This window comes from Salvelinus alpinus, chromosome 3 (assembly GCF_045679555.1).
Source record: "Salvelinus alpinus chromosome 3, SLU_Salpinus.1, whole genome shotgun sequence".
Classification (NCBI taxonomy): domain Eukaryota; kingdom Metazoa; phylum Chordata; class Actinopteri; order Salmoniformes; family Salmonidae; genus Salvelinus; species Salvelinus alpinus.
In genome coordinates this window covers 82,236,034-82,256,239 of record NC_092088.1, presented here as the reverse complement: position 1 = coordinate 82,256,239, position 20,206 = coordinate 82,236,034, and the positions used below count along the sequence as shown (strand labels likewise).

Below are 20,206 nucleotides of genomic sequence, written 5' to 3'. Positions count from 1 at the left end.
AATGTCTAAAAAGCTGTTTTTGCTTCGTCATTATGAGGTATTGTGTGTAGATTGATGAGGGAAAAATGTTTATTAATATATTTTAGAATAAGGCTGTAATGTCACAAAATGTGGAAAAGTCAAATGATCTGAATACTTTCCGAATGCACTGTATTTGAGTCAGTCATGTTGCTTCCCTCTTTTCAGCCTCACCTACCACTGGTCTGTTTTACTCTTTCTCAGCTTCCTCAAATTCATGTTATTGTTCCTGAACATATCTCAATGAACGTTATGGTTGCTGAACATATCTCAACTAACGTTATGGTTGCTGAACATATCTCAACTAACGTTATGGTTGCTGAACATATCTCAACTAACGTTATTGTTCCTGAACATATCTCAACTAACGTTATGGTTGCTGAACATATCTCAACTAACGTTATGGTTGCTGAACATATCTCAACTAACGTTATTGTTCCTGAACATATCTCAACTAACGTTATGGTTGCTGAACATATCTCAACTAACGTTATGGTTGCTGAACATATCTCAACTAACGTTATGGTTGCTGAACATATCTCAACTAACGTTATGGTTGCTGAACATATCTCAACTAACGTTATTGTTCCTGAACATATCTCAACTAACGTTATGGTTGCTGAACATATCTCAACTAACGTTATTGTTCCTGAACATATCTCAACTAACGTTATGGTTGCTGAACATATCTCAACTAACGTTATGGTTGCTGAACATATCTCAATGAATGTTATTGATTTTTTTCATTTAAAAATATTTTTTTTACAAATGAAATGTTTCATATATAATATGAAATGATACATTGATTACATACTGTGATTAAATGTAGAATGAATTTATTTATTTGTTTATTTCATTGAGTGAGTGTGGCATTCTTAGTTATACTTTTATTTATGGGTAAAATAAAATTTAAATAATTGGGCAACATAAAGTCTTCAGGAGGTGGAGTCAGATTAAAATCAGGAAATTCAAAAAGGCCTAAAGATATGTAACACTACCCAGCTCCCGTCTTTCCTTTCTAATTTGACTTGAAATGCTGCAAGGAAACTCCACGACCAAACATAAGTGAATAATTCAGTAAAACACCTTCAGCCTCTTTCAAACAAATTCACAAAATCAAAGTGGTACTTACAAATAATTATGCTGATGTTTTTAAATCCGAATAAGTACGAAAACAACAGTGAAAGTTATCCCCCAATTTGCCGAGCGCTCTGATAGGAGGGGAAGTATATGTTTACCTTGTGATTAGGACAATGTTACTGTGGTGGAGCAGTACATTCAAACCATTCAGCCAGGTTGGCCCAGACTACATCAGGCACTCCTGGTGAACACTATAGACCCTTGTCTAGTTTGTTTTCATTTCATGGTTCCTTCAAACTTAACTAAACCTTCACATGTAATTACACATAATTCTGTATGTTTTTGTGTCCATTTCCTTCAAACAAATAAAGATAGACTATGAAGTGAGCGTATTATGGTAACCCTATGGCACACAGAAGGCTCACATAGAAAGGACTGAAAGGGTGTCTTATTTATGCAAAGTTAAGAAGGTAAAAGAAACATTATCCAGTCTGTTCTTAAATTACATGAAGAATGCCATGTCGGAGAGAGGTTCACAGTTCTGTGTTGCCACGTCATGAAAACATCAGAGTAAATATTATGTGTGAAAAGTTCCTCATAATCAAGTACTATTGTGGTTATGTCTGACTGTCTCACTCTCCTCTCAGAGGAAGATTATTAAATGATGAACCTAGACTCCAAAACAGAGGAAGATTATTAAATGATGAACCTAGACTCCAAAACAGAGGAAGATTATTAAATGATGAACCTAGACTCCAAAACAGAGGAAGATTATTAAATGATGAACCTAGACTCCAAAACAGAGGAAGATTATTAAATGATGAACCTAGACTCCAAAACAGAGGAAGATTATTAAATGATGAACCTAGACTCCAAAACAGAGGAAGATTATTAAATGATGAACCTAGACTCCAAAACAGAGGAAGATTATTAAATGATGAACCTAGACTCCAAAACAGAGGAAGATTATTAAATGATGAACCTAGACTCCAAAACAGAGGAAGATTATTAAATGATGAACCTAGACTCCAAAACAGAGGAAGATTATTAAATGATGAACCTAGACTCCAAAACAGAGGAAGATTATTAAATGATGAACCTAGACTCCAAAACAGAGGAAGATTATTAAATGATGAACCTAGACTCCAAAACAGAGGAAGATTATTAAATGATGAACCTAGACTCCAAAACAGAGGAAGATTATTAAATGATGAACCTAGACTCCAAAACAGAGGAAGATTATTAAATGATGAACCTAGACTCCAAAACAGAGGAAGATTATTAAATGATGAACCTAGACTCCAAAACAGAGGAAGATTATTAAATGATGAACCTAGACTCCAAAACAGAGGAAGATTATTAAATGATGAACCTAGACTCCAAAACAGAGGAAGATTATTAAATGATGAACCTAGACTCCAAAACAGAGGAAGATTATTAAATGATGAACCTAGACTCCAAAACAGAGGAAGATTATTAAATGATGAACCTAGACTCCAAAACAGAGGAAGATTATTAAATGATGAACCTAGACTCCAAAACAGAGGAAGATTATTAAATGATGAACCTAGACTCCAAAACAGAGGAAGATTATTAAATGATGAACCTAGACTCCAAAACAGAGGAAGATTATTAAATGATGAACCTAGACTCCAAAACAGAGGAAGATTATTAAATGATGAACCTAGACTCCAAAACAGAGGAAGATTATTAAATGATGAACCTAGACTCCAAAACAGAGGAAGATTATTAAATGATGAACCTAGACTCCAAAACAGAGGAAGATTATTAAATGATGAACCTAGACTCCAAAACAGAGGAAGATTATTAAATGATGAACCTAGACTCCAAAACAGAGGAAGATTATTAAATGATGAACCTAGACTCCAAAACAGAGGAAGATTATTAAATGATGAACCTAGACTCCAAAACAGAGGAAGATTATTAAATGATGAACCTAGACTCCAAAACAGAGGAAGATTATTAAATGATGAACCTAGACTCCAAAACAGAGGAAGATTATTAAATGATGAACCTAGACTCCAAAACAGAGGAAGATTATTAAATGATGAACCTAGACTCCAAAACAGAGGAAGATTATTAAATGATGAACCTAGACTCCAAAACAGAGGAAGATTATTAAATGATGAACCTAGACTCCAAAACAGAGGAAGATTATTAAATGATGAACCTAGACTCCAAAACAGAGGAAGATTATTAAATGATGAACCTAGACTCCAAAACAGAGGAAGATTATTAAATGATGAACCTAGACTCCAAAACAGAGGAAGATTATTAAATGATGAACCTAGACTCCAAAACAGAGGAAGATTATTAAATGATGAACCTAGACTCCAAAACAGAGGAAGATTATTAAATGATGAACCTAGACTCCAAAACAGAGGAAGATTATTAAATGATGAACCTAGACTCCAAAACAGAGGAAGATTATTAAATGATGAACCTAGACTCCAAAACAGAGGAAGATTATTAAATGATGAACCTAGACTCCAAAACAGAGGAAGATTATTAAATGATGAACCTAGACTCCAAAACAGAGGAAGATTATTAAATGATGAACCTAGACTCCAAAACAGAGGAAGATTATTAAATGATGAACCTAGACTCCAAAACAGAGGAAGATTATTAAATGATGAACCTAGACTCCAAAACAGAGGAAGATTATTAAATGATGAACCTAGACTCCAAAACAGAGGAAGATTATTAAATGATGAACCTAGACTCCAAAACAGAGGAAGATTATTAAATGATGAACCTAGACTCCAAAACAGAGGAAGATTATTAAATGATGAACCTAGACTCCAAAACAGAGGAAGATTATTAAATGATGAACCTAGACTCCAAAACAGAGGAAGATTATTAAATGATGAACCTAGACTCCAAAACAGAGGAAGATTATTAAATGATGAACCTAGACTCCAAAACAGAGGAAGATTATTAAATGATGAACCTAGACTCCAAAACAGAGGAAGATTATTAAATGATGAACCTAGACTCCAAAACAGAGGAAGATTATTAAATGATGAACCTAGACTCCAAAACAGAGGAAGATTATTAAATGATGAACCTAGACTCCAAAACAGAGGAAGATTATTAAATGATGAACCTAGACTCCAAAACAGAGGAAGATTATTAAATGATGAACCTAGACTCCAAAACAGAGGAAGATTATTAAATGATGAACCTAGACTCCAAAACAGAGGAAGATTATTAAATGATGAACCTAGACTCCAAAACAGAGGAAGATTATTAAATGATGAACCTAGACTCCAAAACAGAGGAAGATTATTAAATGATGAACCTAGACTCCAAAACAGAGGAAGATTATTAAATGATGAACCTAGACTCCAAAACAGAGGAAGATTATTAAATGATGAACCTAGACTCCAAAACAGAGGAAGATTATTAAATGATGAACCTAGACTCCAAAACAGAGGAAGATTATTAAATGATGAACCTAGACTCCAAAACAGAGGAAGATTATTAAATGATGAACCTAGACTCCAAAACAGAGGAAGATTATTAAATGATGAACCTAGACTCCAAAACAGAGGAAGATTATTAAATGATGAACCTAGACTCCAAAACAGAGGAAGATTATTAAATGATGAACCTAGACTCCAAAACAGAGGAAGATTATTAAATGATGAACCTAGACTCCAAAACAGAGGAAGATTATTAAATGATGAACCTAGACTCCAAAACAGAGGAAGATTATTAAATGATGAACCTAGACTCCAAAACAGAGGAAGATTATTAAATGATGAACCTAGACTCCAAAACAGAGGAAGATTATTAAATGATGAACCTAGACTCCAAAACAGAGGAAGATTATTAAATGATGAACCTAGACTCCAAAACAGAGGAAGATTATTAAATGATGAACCTAGACTCCAAAACAGAGGAAGATTATTAAATGATGAACCTAGACTCCAAAACAGAGGAAGATTATTAAATGATGAACCTAGACTCCAAAACAGAGGAAGATTATTAAATGATGAACCTAGACTCCAAAACAGAGGAAGATTATTAAATGATGAACCTAGACTCCAAAACAGAGGAAGATTATTAAATGATGAACCTAGACTCCAAAACAGAGGAAGATTATTAAATGATGAACCTAGACTCCAAAACAGAGGAAGATTATTAAATGATGAACCTAGACTCCAAAACAGAGGAAGATTATTAAATGATGAACCTAGACTCCAAAACAGAGGAAGATTATTAAATGATGAACCTAGACTCCAAAACAGAGGAAGATTATTAAATGATGAACCTAGACTCCAAAACAGAGGAAGATTATTAAATGATGAACCTAGACTCCAAAACAGAGGAAGATTATTAAATGATGAACCTAGACTCCAAAACAGAGGAAGATTATTAAATGATGAACCTAGACTCCAAAACAGAGGAAGATTATTAAATGATGAACCTAGACTCCAAAACAGAGGAAGATTATTAAATGATGAACCTAGACTCCAAAACAGAGGAAGATTATTAAATGATGAACCTAGACTCCAAAACAGAGGAAGATTATTAAATGATGAACCTAGACTCCAAAACAGAGGAAGATTATTAAATGATGAACCTAGACTCCAAAACAGAGGAAGATTATTAAATGATGAACCTAGACTCCAAAACAGAGGAAGATTATTAAATGATGAACCTAGACTCCAAAACAGAGGAAGATTATTAAATGATGAACCTAGACTCCAAAACAGAGGAAGATTATTAAATGATGAACCTAGACTCCAAAACAGAGGAAGATTATTAAATGATGAACCTAGACTCCAAAACAGAGGAAGATTATTAAATGATGAACCTAGACTCCAAAACAGAGGAAGATTATTAAATGATGAACCTAGACTCCAAAACAGAGGAAGATTATTAAATGATGAACCTAGACTCCAAAACAGAGGAAGATTATTAAATGATGAACCTAGACTCCAAAACAGAGGAAGATTATTAAATGATGAACCTAGACTCCAAAACAGAGGAAGATTATTAAATGATGAACCTAGACTCCAAAACAGAGGAAGATTATTAAATGATGAACCTAGACTCCAAAACAGAGGAAGATTATTAAATGATGAACCTAGACTCCAAAACAGAGGAAGATTATTAAATGATGAACCTAGACTCCAAAACAGAGGAAGATTATTAAATGATGAACCTAGACTCCAAAACAGAGGAAGATTATTAAATGATGAACCTAGACTCCAAAACAGAGGAAGATTATTAAATGATGAACCTAGACTCCAAAACAGAGGAAGATTATTAAATGATGAACCTAGACTCCAAAACAGAGGAAGATTATTAAATGATGAACCTAGACTCCAAAACAGAGGAAGATTATTAAATGATGAACCTAGACTCCAAAACAGAGGAAGATTATTAAATGATGAACCTAGACTCCAAAACAGAGGAAGATTATTAAATGATGAACCTAGACTCCAAAACAGAGGAAGATTATTAAATGATGAACCTAGACTCCAAAACAGAGGAAGATTATTAAATGATGAACCTAGACTCCAAAACAGAGGAAGATTATTAAATGATGAACCTAGACTCCAAAACAGAGGAAGATTATTAAATGATGAACCTAGACTCCAAAACAGAGGAAGATTATTAAATGATGAACCTAGACTCCAAAACAGAGGAAGATTATTAAATGATGAACCTAGACTCCAAAACAGAGGAAGATTATTAAATGATGAACCTAGACTCCAAAACAGAGGAAGATTATTAAATGATGAACCTAGACTCCAAAACAGAGGAAGATTATTAAATGATGAACCTAGACTCCAAAACAGAGGAAGATTATTAAATGATGAACCTAGACTCCAAAACAGAGGAAGATTATTAAATGATGAACCTAGACTCCAAAACAGAGGAAGATTATTAAATGATGAACCTAGACTCCAAAACAGAGGAAGATTATTAAATGATGAACCTAGACTCCAAAACAGAGGAAGATTATTAAATGATGAACCTAGACTCCAAAACAGAGGAAGATTATTAAATGATGAACCTAGACTCCAAAACAGAGGAAGATTATTAAATGATGAACCTAGACTCCAAAACAGAGGAAGATTATTAAATGATGAACCTAGACTCCAAAACAGAGGAAGATTATTAAATGATGAACCTAGACTCCAAAACAGAGGAAGATTATTAAATGATGAACCTAGACTCCAAAACAGAGGAAGATTATTAAATGATGAACCTAGACTCCAAAACAGAGGAAGATTATTAAATGATGAACCTAGACTCCAAAACAGAGGAAGATTATTAAATGATGAACCTAGACTCCAAAACAGAGGAAGATTATTAAATGATGAACCTAGACTCCAAAACAGAGGAAGATTATTAAATGATGAACCTAGACTCCAAAACAGAGGAAGATTATTAAATGATGAACCTAGACTCCAAAACAGAGGAAGATTATTAAATGATGAACCTAGACTCCAAAACAGAGGAAGATTATTAAATGATGAACCTAGACTCCAAAACAGAGGAAGATTATTAAATGATGAACCTAGACTCCAAAACAGAGGAAGATTATTAAATGATGAACCTAGACTCCAAAACAGAGGAAGATTATTAAATGATGAACCTAGACTCCAAAACAGAGGAAGATTATTAAATGATGAACCTAGACTCCAAAACAGAGGAAGATTATTAAATGATGAACCTAGACTCCAAAACAGAGGAAGATTATTAAATGATGAACCTAGACTCCAAAACAGAGGAAGATTATTAAATGATGAACCTAGACTCCAAAACAGAGGAAGATTATTAAATGATGAACCTAGACTCCAAAACAGAGGAAGATTATTAAATGATGAACCTAGACTCCAAAACAGAGGAAGATTATTAAATGATGAACCTAGACTCCAAAACAGAGGAAGATTATTAAATGATGAACCTAGACTCCAAAACAGAGGAAGATTATTAAATGATGAACCTAGACTCCAAAACAGAGGAAGATTATTAAATGATGAACCTAGACTCCAAAACAGAGGAAGATTATTAAATGATGAACCTAGACTCCAAAACAGAGGAAGATTATTAAATGATGAACCTAGACTCCAAAACAGAGGAAGATTATTAAATGATGAACCTAGACTCCAAAACAGAGGAAGATTATTAAATGATGAACCTAGACTCCAAAACAGAGGAAGATTATTAAATGATGAACCTAGACTCCAAAACAGAGGAAGATTATTAAATGATGAACCTAGACTCCAAAACAGAGGAAGATTATTAAATGATGAACCTAGACTCCAAAACAGAGGAAGATTATTAAATGATGAACCTAGACTCCAAAACAGAGGAAGATTATTAAATGATGAACCTAGACTCCAAAACAGAGGAAGATTATTAAATGATGAACCTAGACTCCAAAACAGAGGAAGATTATTAAATGATGAACCTAGACTCCAAAACAGAGGAAGATTATTAAATGATGAACCTAGACTCCAAAACAGAGGAAGATTATTAAATGATGAACCTAGACTCCAAAACAGAGGAAGATTATTAAATGATGAACCTAGACTCCAAAACAGAGGAAGATTATTAAATGATGAACCTAGACTCCAAAACAGAGGAAGATTATTAAATGATGAACCTAGACTCCAAAACAGAGGAAGATTATTAAATGATGAACCTAGACTCCAAAACAGAGGAAGATTATTAAATGATGAACCTAGACTCCAAAACAGAGGAAGATTATTAAATGATGAACCTAGACTCCAAAACAGAGGAAGATTATTAAATGATGAACCTAGACTCCAAAACAGAGGAAGATTATTAAATGATGAACCTAGACTCCAAAACAGAGGAAGATTATTAAATGATGAACCTAGACTCCAAAACAGAGGAAGATTATTAAATGATGAACCTAGACTCCAAAACAGAGGAAGATTATTAAATGATGAACCTAGACTCCAAAACAGAGGAAGATTATTAAATGATGAACCTAGACTCCAAAACAGAGGAAGATTATTAAATGATGAACCTAGACTCCAAAACAGAGGAAGATTATTAAATGATGAACCTAGACTCCAAAACAGAGGAAGATTATTAAATGATGAACCTAGACTCCAAAACAGAGGAAGATTATTAAATGATGAACCTAGACTCCAAAACAGAGGAAGATTATTAAATGATGAACCTAGACTCCAAAACAGAGGAAGATTATTAAATGATGAACCTAGACTCCAAAACAGAGGAAGATTATTAAATGATGAACCTAGACTCCAAAACAGAGGAAGATTATTAAATGATGAACCTAGACTCCAAAACAGAGGAAGATTATTAAATGATGAACCTAGACTCCAAAACAGAGGAAGATTATTAAATGATGAACCTAGACTCCAAAACAGAGGAAGATTATTAAATGATGAACCTAGACTCCAAAACAGAGGAAGATTATTAAATGATGAACCTAGACTCCAAAACAGAGGAAGATTATTAAATGATGAACCTAGACTCCAAAACAGAGGAAGATTATTAAATGATGAACCTAGACTCCAAAACAGAGGAAGATTATTAAATGATGAACCTAGACTCCAAAACAGAGGAAGATTATTAAATGATGAACCTAGACTCCAAAACAGAGGAAGATTATTAAATGATGAACCTAGACTCCAAAACAGAGGAAGATTATTAAATGATGAACCTAGACTCCAAAACAGAGGAAGATTATTAAATGATGAACCTAGACTCCAAAACAGAGGAAGATTATTAAATGATGAACCTAGACTCCAAAACAGAGGAAGATTATTAAATGATGAACCTAGACTCCAAAACAGAGGAAGATTATTAAATGATGAACCTAGACTCCAAAACAGAGGAAGATTATTAAATGATGAACCTAGACTCCAAAACAGAGGAAGATTATTAAATGATGAACCTAGACTCCAAAACAGAGGAAGATTATTAAATGATGAACCTAGACTCCAAAACAGAGGAAGATTATTAAATGATGAACCTAGACTCCAAAACAGAGGAAGATTATTAAATGATGAACCTAGACTCCAAAACAGAGGAAGATTATTAAATGATGAACCTAGACTCCAAAACAGAGGAAGATTATTAAATGATGAACCTAGACTCCAAAACAGAGGAAGATTATTAAATGATGAACCTAGACTCCAAAACAGAGGAAGATTATTAAATGATGAACCTAGACTCCAAAACAGAGGAAGATTATTAAATGATGAACCTAGACTCCAAAACAGAGGAAGATTATTAAATGATGAACCTAGACTCCAAAACAGAGGAAGATTATTAAATGATGAACCTAGACTCCAAAACAGAGGAAGATTATTAAATGATGAACCTAGACTCCAAAACAGAGGAAGATTATTAAATGATGAACCTAGACTCCAAAACAGAGGAAGATTATTAAATGATGAACCTAGACTCCAAAACAGAGGAAGATTATTAAATGATGAACCTAGACTCCAAAACAGAGGAAGATTATTAAATGATGAACCTAGACTCCAAAACAGAGGAAGATTATTAAATGATGAACCTAGACTCCAAAACAGAGGAAGATTATTAAATGATGAACCTAGACTCCAAAACAGAGGAAGATTATTAAATGATGAACCTAGACTCCAAAACAGAGGAAGATTATTAAATGATGAACCTAGACTCCAAAACAGAGGAAGATTATTAAATGATGAACCTAGACTCCAAAACAGAGGAAGATTATTAAATGATGAACCTAGACTCCAAAACAGAGGAAGATTATTAAATGATGAACCTAGACTCCAAAACAGAGGAAGATTATTAAATGATGAACCTAGACTCCAAAACAGAGGAAGATTATTAAATGATGAACCTAGACTCCAAAACAGAGGAAGATTATTAAATGATGAACCTAGACTCCAAAACAGAGGAAGATTATTAAATGATGAACCTAGACTCCAAAACAGAGGAAGATTATTAAATGATGAACCTAGACTCCAAAACAGAGGAAGATTATTAAATGATGAACCTAGACTCCAAAACAGAGGAAGATTATTAAATGATGAACCTAGACTCCAAAACAGAGGAAGATTATTAAATGATGAACCTAGACTCCAAAACAGAGGAAGATTATTAAATGATGAACCTAGACTCCAAAACAGAGGAAGATTATTAAATGATGAACCTAGACTCCAAAACAGAGGAAGATTATTAAATGATGAACCTAGACTCCAAAACAGAGGAAGATTATTAAATGATGAACCTAGACTCCAAAACAGAGGAAGATTATTAAATGATGAACCTAGACTCCAAAACAGAGGAAGATTATTAAATGATGAACCTAGACTCCAAAACAGAGGAAGATTATTAAATGATGAACCTAGAGCAATTTCCAATTCTCAAAACCCTACTTTACCGTAGTTAAACATATTACATGCCGATCGCCAGCACCCTTGTCCTTTCTCCTCCAATCTGTGAAATATGGACCCTCCCACAGCGCAAGCTATTTTATAACCTGCCTGCAATTAACCAATCATCATCATCATAGTCTTCATTGTCATAGACACACAAAACACACATGGGTGATCCACATCCCACCATAGTTTCCACCATGTTGGTTTAATTTGTTTTCATTACATTTTTCTTAAAGAGAGAAGCTCACCAAATATGCAGGCAATCATACTGTATGTGATGTAATTGCGAAAGGTCTATTTTGACATTATATGTATATGGAGTGAATGGGAAAATGAAGATACAACTGACATTATTGGTTAAAAAACATGTGTGCTTTACTGAGAAAGGTACCACGTTACCTATAGATCTGGGCCTACCAAAGATAGTTAGTCGAGAGTGACCCCAGACTGTGTTGCATGTCAAATATACCAACAACACATACAACTCATGACATTTTTATAGGGATCAGTGCAGGTGCCCTGGTATATAGCCTCGTTATTGTTATGTACATTTATTGTGTTGCTTTTTTTCTCTTTTATTTAATAAATGTTTTTCTTGACTCTATTTCTTGAACTGCATTGTTGGTTAAGGGCTTGTAAGTAAGCATTTCACGGTAAGGTCTAACTAAACCTGTTGTATTCGGCGCATGTGGAAAGGGAAGTTAGACAGTGGTAACCACTAACAACAGTATTTGTGCCTCAAAGCCTCTCTCTCTGTCCAAACAATAGAAAAAAAGACCAGGAAGAGACTGAACAGATAGAGAGAAGATAGGACACAGGTAACAGACACAGAGAAGATAGAACACAGGTAACAGACACAGAGAAGATAGAACACAGGTAACAGACACAGAGAAGATAGAACACAGGTAACAGACACAGAGAAGATAGGACACAGGTAACAGACACAGAGAAGATAGAACACAGGTAACAGACACAGAGAAGATAGAACACAGGTAACAGACACAGAGAAGATAGAACACAGGTAACAGACACAGAGAAGATAGAACACAGGTAACAGACACAGAGAAGATAGAACACAGGTAACAGACACAGAGAAGATAGAACACAGGTAACAGACACAGAGAAGATAGAACACAGGTAACAGACACAGAGAAGATAGAACACAGGTAACAGACACAGAGAAGATAGAACACAGGTAACAGACACAGAGAAGATAGGACACAGGTAACAGACACAGAGAAGATAGGACACAGGTAACAGACACAGAGAAGATAGAACACAGGTAACAGACACAGAGAAGATAGAACACAGGTAACAGACACATAGAAGATAGAACACAGGTAACAGACACAGAGAAGATAGAACACAGGTAACAGACACAGAGAAGATAGAACACAGGTAACAGACACAGAGAAGATAGAACACAGGTAACAGACACAGAGAAGATAGGACACAGGTAACAGACACAGAGAAGATAGAACACAGGTAACAGACACAGAGAAGATAGAACACAGGTAACAGACACAGAGAAGATAGAACACAGGTAACAGACACAGAGAAGATAGAACACAGGTAACAGACACAGAGAAGATAGAACACAGGTAACAGACACAGAGAAGATAGAACACAGGTAACAGACACAGAGAAGATAGAACACAGGTAACAGACACAGAGAAGATAGAACACAGGTAACAGACACAGAGAAGATAGAACACAGGTAACAGACACAGAGAAGATAGAACACAGGTAACAGACACAGAGAAGATAGAACACAGGTAACAGACACAGAGAAGATAGGACACAGGTAACAGACACAGAGAAGATAGAACACAGGTAACAGACACAGAGAAGATAGAACACAGGTAACAGACACAGAGAAGATAGAACACAGGTAACAGACACAGAGAAGATAGAACACAGGTAACAGACACAGAGAAGATAGAACACAGGTAACAGACACAGAGAAGATAGGACACAGGTAACAGACACAGAGAAGATAGAACACAGGTAACAGACACAGAGAAGATAGAACACAGGTAACAGACACAGAGAAGATAGAACACAGGTAACAGACACAGAGAAGATAGAACACAGGTAACAGACACAGAGAAGATAGAACACAGGTAACAGACACAGAGAAGATAGAACACAGGTAACAGACACAGAGAAGATAGGACACAGGTAACAGACACAGAGAAGATAGAACACAGGTAACAGACACAGAGAAGATAGAACACAGGTAACAGACACAGAGAAGATAGAACACAGGTAACAGACACAGAGAAGATAGAACACAGGTAACAGACACAGAGAAGATAGAACACAGGTAACAGACACAGAGAAGATAGAACACAGGTAACAGACACAGAGAAGATAGAACACAGGTAACAGACACAGAGAAGATAGAACACAGGTAACAGACACAGAGAAGATAGGACACAGGTAACAGACACAGAGAAGATAGAACACAGGTAACAGACACAGAGAAGATAGAACACAGGTAACAGACACAGAGAAGATAGAACACAGGTAACAGACACAGAGAAGATAGAACACAGGTAACAGACACAGAGAAGATAGAACACAGGTAACAGACACAGAGAAGATAGAACACAGGTAACAGACACAGAGAAGATAGGACACAGGTAACAGACACAGAGAAGATAGAACACAGGTAACAGACACAGAGAAGATAGAACACAGGTAACAGACACAGAGAAGATAGAACACAGGTAACAGACACAGAGAAGATAGAACACAGGTAACAGACACAGAGAAGATAGAACACAGGTAACAGACACAGAGAAGATAGGACACAGGTAACAGACACAGAGAAGATAGGACACAGGTAACAGACACAGAGAAGATAGAACACAAGAAACAGACACAGAGAAGATAGAACACAGGTAACAGACACAGAGGAGATAGAACACAAGAAACAGACACAGAGAAGATAGAACACAGGTAACAGACACAGAGAAGATAGGACACAGGTAACAGACACAGAGAAGATAGGACACAGGTAACAGACACAGAGAAGATAGAACACAAGAAACAGACACAGAGAAGATAGAACACAGGTAACAGACACAGAGGAGATAGAACACAAGAAACAGACACAGAGAAGATAGAACACATGTAACAGACACAGAGGAGATAGAACACAGGTAACAGACACAGAGGAGATAGAACACAGAGAAGATAGAACACAGGTAACAGACACAGAGAAGATAGAACACAGGTAACAGACACAGAGAAGATAGAACACAGGTAACAGACACAGAGGAGATAGAACACAAGAAACAGACACAGAGAAGATAGAACACAGGTAACAGACACAGAGGAGATAGAAAACAGGTAACAGACACAGAGAAGATAGAACACAGGTAACAGACACAGAGAAGATAGAACACAGGTAACAGACACAGAGAAGATAGAACACAGGTAACAGAGAACACAAGAAACACAGAGAAGATAGAACACAGGTAACAGACACAGAGGAGATAGAACACAGGTAACAGACACAGAGAAGATAGAACACAGGTAACAGACACAGAGAAGATAGAACACAAGAAACAGACACAGAGAAGATAGAACACAGGTAACAGACACAGAGGAGATAGAACACAGGTAACAGACACAGAGAAGATAGAACACAGGTAACAGACACAGAGGAGATAGAACACAGGTAACAGACACAGAGAAGATAGAACACAGGTAACAGACACAGAGAAGATAGAACACAAGAAACAGACACAGAGAAGATAGAACACAGGTAACAGACACAGAGAAGATAGAACACAGGTAACAGACACAGAGGAGATAGAACACAGGTAACAGACACAGAGAAGATAGAACACAGGTAACAGACACAGAGAAGATAGAACACAGGTAACAGACACAGAGGAGATAGAACACAGGTAACAGACACAGAGGAGATAGAACACAGGTAACAGACACAGAGAAGATAGAACACAGGTAACAGACACAGAGGAGATAGAACACAGGTAACAGACACAGAGGAGATAGAACACAGGTAACAGACACAGAGGAGATAGAACACAGGTAACAGACACAGAGGAGATAGAACACAGGTAACAGACACAGAGGAGATAGAAAACAGTGGAGTGCGTCACATAATAAAATATGATTAGAAAACATCTCATCTCTGATTTTGCCTGACATTGATGAATGACAGACTCAGCTTCTGCAGTCTGGTATCAGTAGATTGCGTTCTTTCGATTTCAATGACAAAAACATTTCCTTTGTGTCTGTTTGTGGGACAGTGCACAAACTCTCAATCACAAAACTTGATTTAAGGATCCATAAAATTGGAAACTAGTCATGGTCTGCACTGAGAAATAGTCATCTTTTCTAGAGATAATTACAGTGTCATTTAGGCTTGATTCATTGTTTGAGGAATCGTACCGATGTGGCAGTTAGTCTTCTTTTGAAAGTTATCCCTCAGTTAATTTTGCTTTGTGACATTCAAATGTCCTGTCCCAAGGCTAAAGAGATTGTCCTTGCATGTCTATCGCATCACAAACATCACCTCAGAGCATTTCAGTTGCTTGAGACATCTGGAGTGGCTAGATTCAGGACTCAATGACATAACCATTATTCTAGATTTAACATCTCAGGGACTGGGTAAATTGAGATTCTTAGACCTAACATTAAACATGATCTCTCAGATTACAGATAATACTTTCTTTGGCCTTGACAGCTTGGACACCCTCATGTTGCGAGAAAACCCCCTTGTAAATATCGACGTGTCTGGATTCATCCACCTCACTTCGCTGAAAAACGTAGATTTACGGGACTTTCTCCCTCCTCCGGGTGAGGTGGAAAACAGTGTGAATATATGTGTATATATGTGACACATATATTTGGTTCCATCCCTCAAGGCCTGACTCATTTGAACATTTCCTCCATTGGGTACCCCCTTACAATCATCATTGGCAGAAACAGCACCCTCGTCACCAAAACCACTGGCTCCAGGTCATCTTCAAGTCACTGCTAGGTAAAGCCCCGCCTTATCTCAGCTCACTGGTCACCATAGCAGCACCCACCCGTAGCACGCGCTCCAGCAGGTATATCTCACTGGTCGCCCCCAAAGCCAATTCTGCCATTAGCCGCCTCTCCTTCCAGTTCTCTGCTGCCAATGACTGGAACAAACTGCAAAAATCTCTGAAGCTGGAGACTCTTACCTCCCTCACTAGCTGTAAACACCAGCTGTCAGAGCACCTCACAGATCACTGCACCTGTACATAGCTCATCTGTAAATAGCCCATCCAATCTACCTCTTCCCCATACTGTATTTATTTATTTATCTTGCTCCTTTGCACCCCAGTATCTCTACTTGCACATTCATCTTCTGCACACCCTACCATTCCAGTGTTTAATTGCTATATTGTAATTACTTCACCACCATGACCTATTTATTTCCTTACCTCTCTTATCCTACCTTATTTGCACATGCTGTATATAGATTTTTCTACTGTATTATTGACTGTATGTTTGTTTGTTTATTCCACGTGTAACTCTGTGTTGTTGTATGTGTCAAACTGCTTTGCTTTGTCTTGGCCAGGTCACAGTTGTAAATGAGAACTTGTTCTCAACTAGCCTACCTGGTTAAATAAAGGTGAAATAAAAATAAATAAAAATAAAACAGAGACATGCCCAGGTCCTCATGTATCACCTTGGGGAGGCAGAGCTAACATGCAAGAATGAAAATGCTATCCAGAACTGTAATAGGTACTCAAAGGCCAACTGTTCCCTAGACGTGGGCTTTGTCCTGTTCATCTGCAACTCCATGGGCCTTCTCCTCTTCATGCTGGTGGTGCTGCTCCATTTGCTCGCCGGGGACTACCTGCTTGCCCTCGGACACATCGCCCGCAGCTGTCTGGAGGAGGCCATGTAGAGGCCTTTGTGTCGTTCAGCAGGAGAGACAAACGCTGGGTGGTGGAGAAGCTGCTGCCAGGCATGGAGCAGAGGAGGCCCCCATTCCTGTGTCTCAGCTTGCACAGCAGGGACTTCCTGCTGGGGAAGGACATCATGACAACATCACAGACAGCCTCTACGGCAGCCGCTACTCCCTGAGTCGTCACTACCTGTGCAGTAACTGGTGCTCTTTAAAGCTACGCCTGGCCACCCTCCGTCTGCTGGTGGAGCACAGGAACATCCTCATCCTGGTCTTCCTGGAGGACATCCCCTTCGGCAACTGTCAGTCCAGCACCGTCTGGCAAGACGGGTCAAGACCAGGACCTATCTGGACTGGCCCCAGGACTCAGCCTTGCAGCCTCCCTTCTGGGACCGCGTGTCGACCAAACTGGCTGCTCCAGGGCCTGTGTGAACAACCTGGTATCAAATCCAGGTTGTCAGAGGTACTCAAGACTCTTGGCCCACTGAGCTAAAACCTTGATATCTTTAAGAGCTACCCCAATGTTTGCTCTTAGGCAAGATTACTCATCACCTGAAAGTAATTCATGATTTCATACCATAGCATTACTCATCACCTGAATTAAATATCACCTGAAAGTAATTCATTAATTCATAACATAGCATTAAGAAATCTTTACATTTTAGTAGGTATAAAGAAGCAAACAAACTAATGAAACAAACCATTTTCTCAAGCTAATTGTTAATTTTAGAAATTAGGACAATTTTTCTCAGGCTAATTGTTCATATTAGTGACAAGTTAAAATCACATGTAAATGTTTACATTAGCACATTTTTTAAAGCTGCTTGTTCAAGTTAGTAAAGGAATAAAATGTACACAAGATTATTGACTCAAGTTAAAACAACCTATTTGGAATATCTAATAAGTGTATATGTATCAGGTGTCACCAACCCAAAATATGGATTGATTTGTTTGGTTAGTTCCAGTTTAGCATTGGCATCATTGAGTGCAAAATAATGAGAGTGGTAGAATACTGCCAGCATGGTAACATCCTGGTGCCACAAGGTGGGAGAGAAGGCCAACCAGGTGTGTGGCAGAGGAGCACAGCTTGAGCAGATGATTCTTTACAGTAACACATGGGAATGTGTGTACTGCTGGCCAATGCTGGCAGAAGCCCCTACAGCCCGGCCAGCTGCCAACTGACACTGGGACAGAATGGATACATGAGAGAGGCAGGCTTAGTGTGTCTTTTATGATGACTTGAGTAAGCACTGAGCAGGAGGCCTGGTTACCCAAAGCAGAGAGGTAGGCAGAGTGGGTAATTACTTTAAAGAGGGCCTGAGGGCTTCATTACAATATCACAACAAACAATGATGCTGCTCCTCTGAAGTAACCATGAGAGGCAGGGCACGCACCAATAAACCTAATGACCAACACGAAACAGTCAGGAACATTGACTGCTATACATACATATTTACACCATTAGAATGAGTTGCATCGTTGTTCCGTATTACTGGTGACACATATAAACCAATAGAGTAAAACAGTTTACTCACAACCACTTTAAGGATCAGTAAACTTGACCTGGTAATTCCTCTCTCTCTCAATACAAGTAATTATAATAATAATAATGACAATAATAATAATAATATTTGAATTGTCATTGTACTGTAATTATAATTATTTAAAATAATTGTATTGCCATAATATATCTTGCAGAAACGGTTGTGTAATTGTTGCTGTCATATTCAGACGTTTAAGTTTGGGGAGAAATTCACTTGACATTTGTAACTAATTTAAACTGTTCATTTTATTGTTGTAATAAAACACCTAGGTCAATATATTTAGGTCAACATATGCATGCATCTTTCTTCCTTTGTCTCGAAATAATATCGCAATTATTTCACATTTCAAATGTTAGTCTAAACATTTAGCAAAATATAACAGATTTTTAATTTGTTAATCCATTATTCCCGAATTTATTACTGACGTTTTTTTAATCATTTATTTTTTAAAGTAATTATTCTGAGTGAAAATAACCTAATTTAAAATGAATGCAGATAATGTTCACTAGATTGCGTTACCTAAGCTGCTATGGTTATTCAATGTCTTTTGAAATCGAATGCATCCAGTGTTCGCCAACATAGCAAAAACAGTGAGATTTCATGACACGGTGATCTGAAATCTGTCCGTTAGCAGTGCTTAAAGGATTACGGTTAAAAAGCAAATGAATCCACAGTGCAACAGTGCAAGTTGAACAGGTTGCTATGGCAAGCTCTTCATCAGACAAAAAGCCGGAGTGGAATTACACCGCTGTGGCCTCACCTCCGCTCAATAGTCACCGCAAAGGCGATGTCCCAGACACCAACGGCCCTTATGTGTGTACTATCTGAACACTTCATTCCCGAAGTCGTTTATCTGTGACAGCCAGAGATTGGCTATGAGTGACATGGGAAACTCAGGTAGACCCATGCCAGAACGACTGTATACCGACAGTATACCGACTGCAATGGCCTAATTATTGTGTTTCTGTTGTAGATTTTTTTTAAATTAAAATTACATTTCTTATCACATATATTCGGGGAAAAAACAATATTACCGATAGCATTAAAAGAGTATGCCATATTGATTTTTAATAATGACATGTTGTGTTTTCATCAAAATAAGCTATTTCATGTTCTAAAATAATGATCTGCAGATAAAAACATTGAATAACTTTACAACCTCTGGGAAAAAGTATGATTCTCAAACACCATGACTTCAGCTAGAGACAACCAAACCCTTTTACACATTA

At 36.8% G+C, this 20,206-nt stretch overlaps 1 pseudogene; it reads left to right on the top strand.

Moving 5' to 3' along the window:
* LOC139569861 (toll-like receptor 13) overlaps positions 1 to 17,865 on the top strand; it is a 36,474-nt pseudogene extending 18,609 nt beyond the window's left edge.
* Positions 17,866 to 20,206: the final 2,341 nt, after the last annotated feature.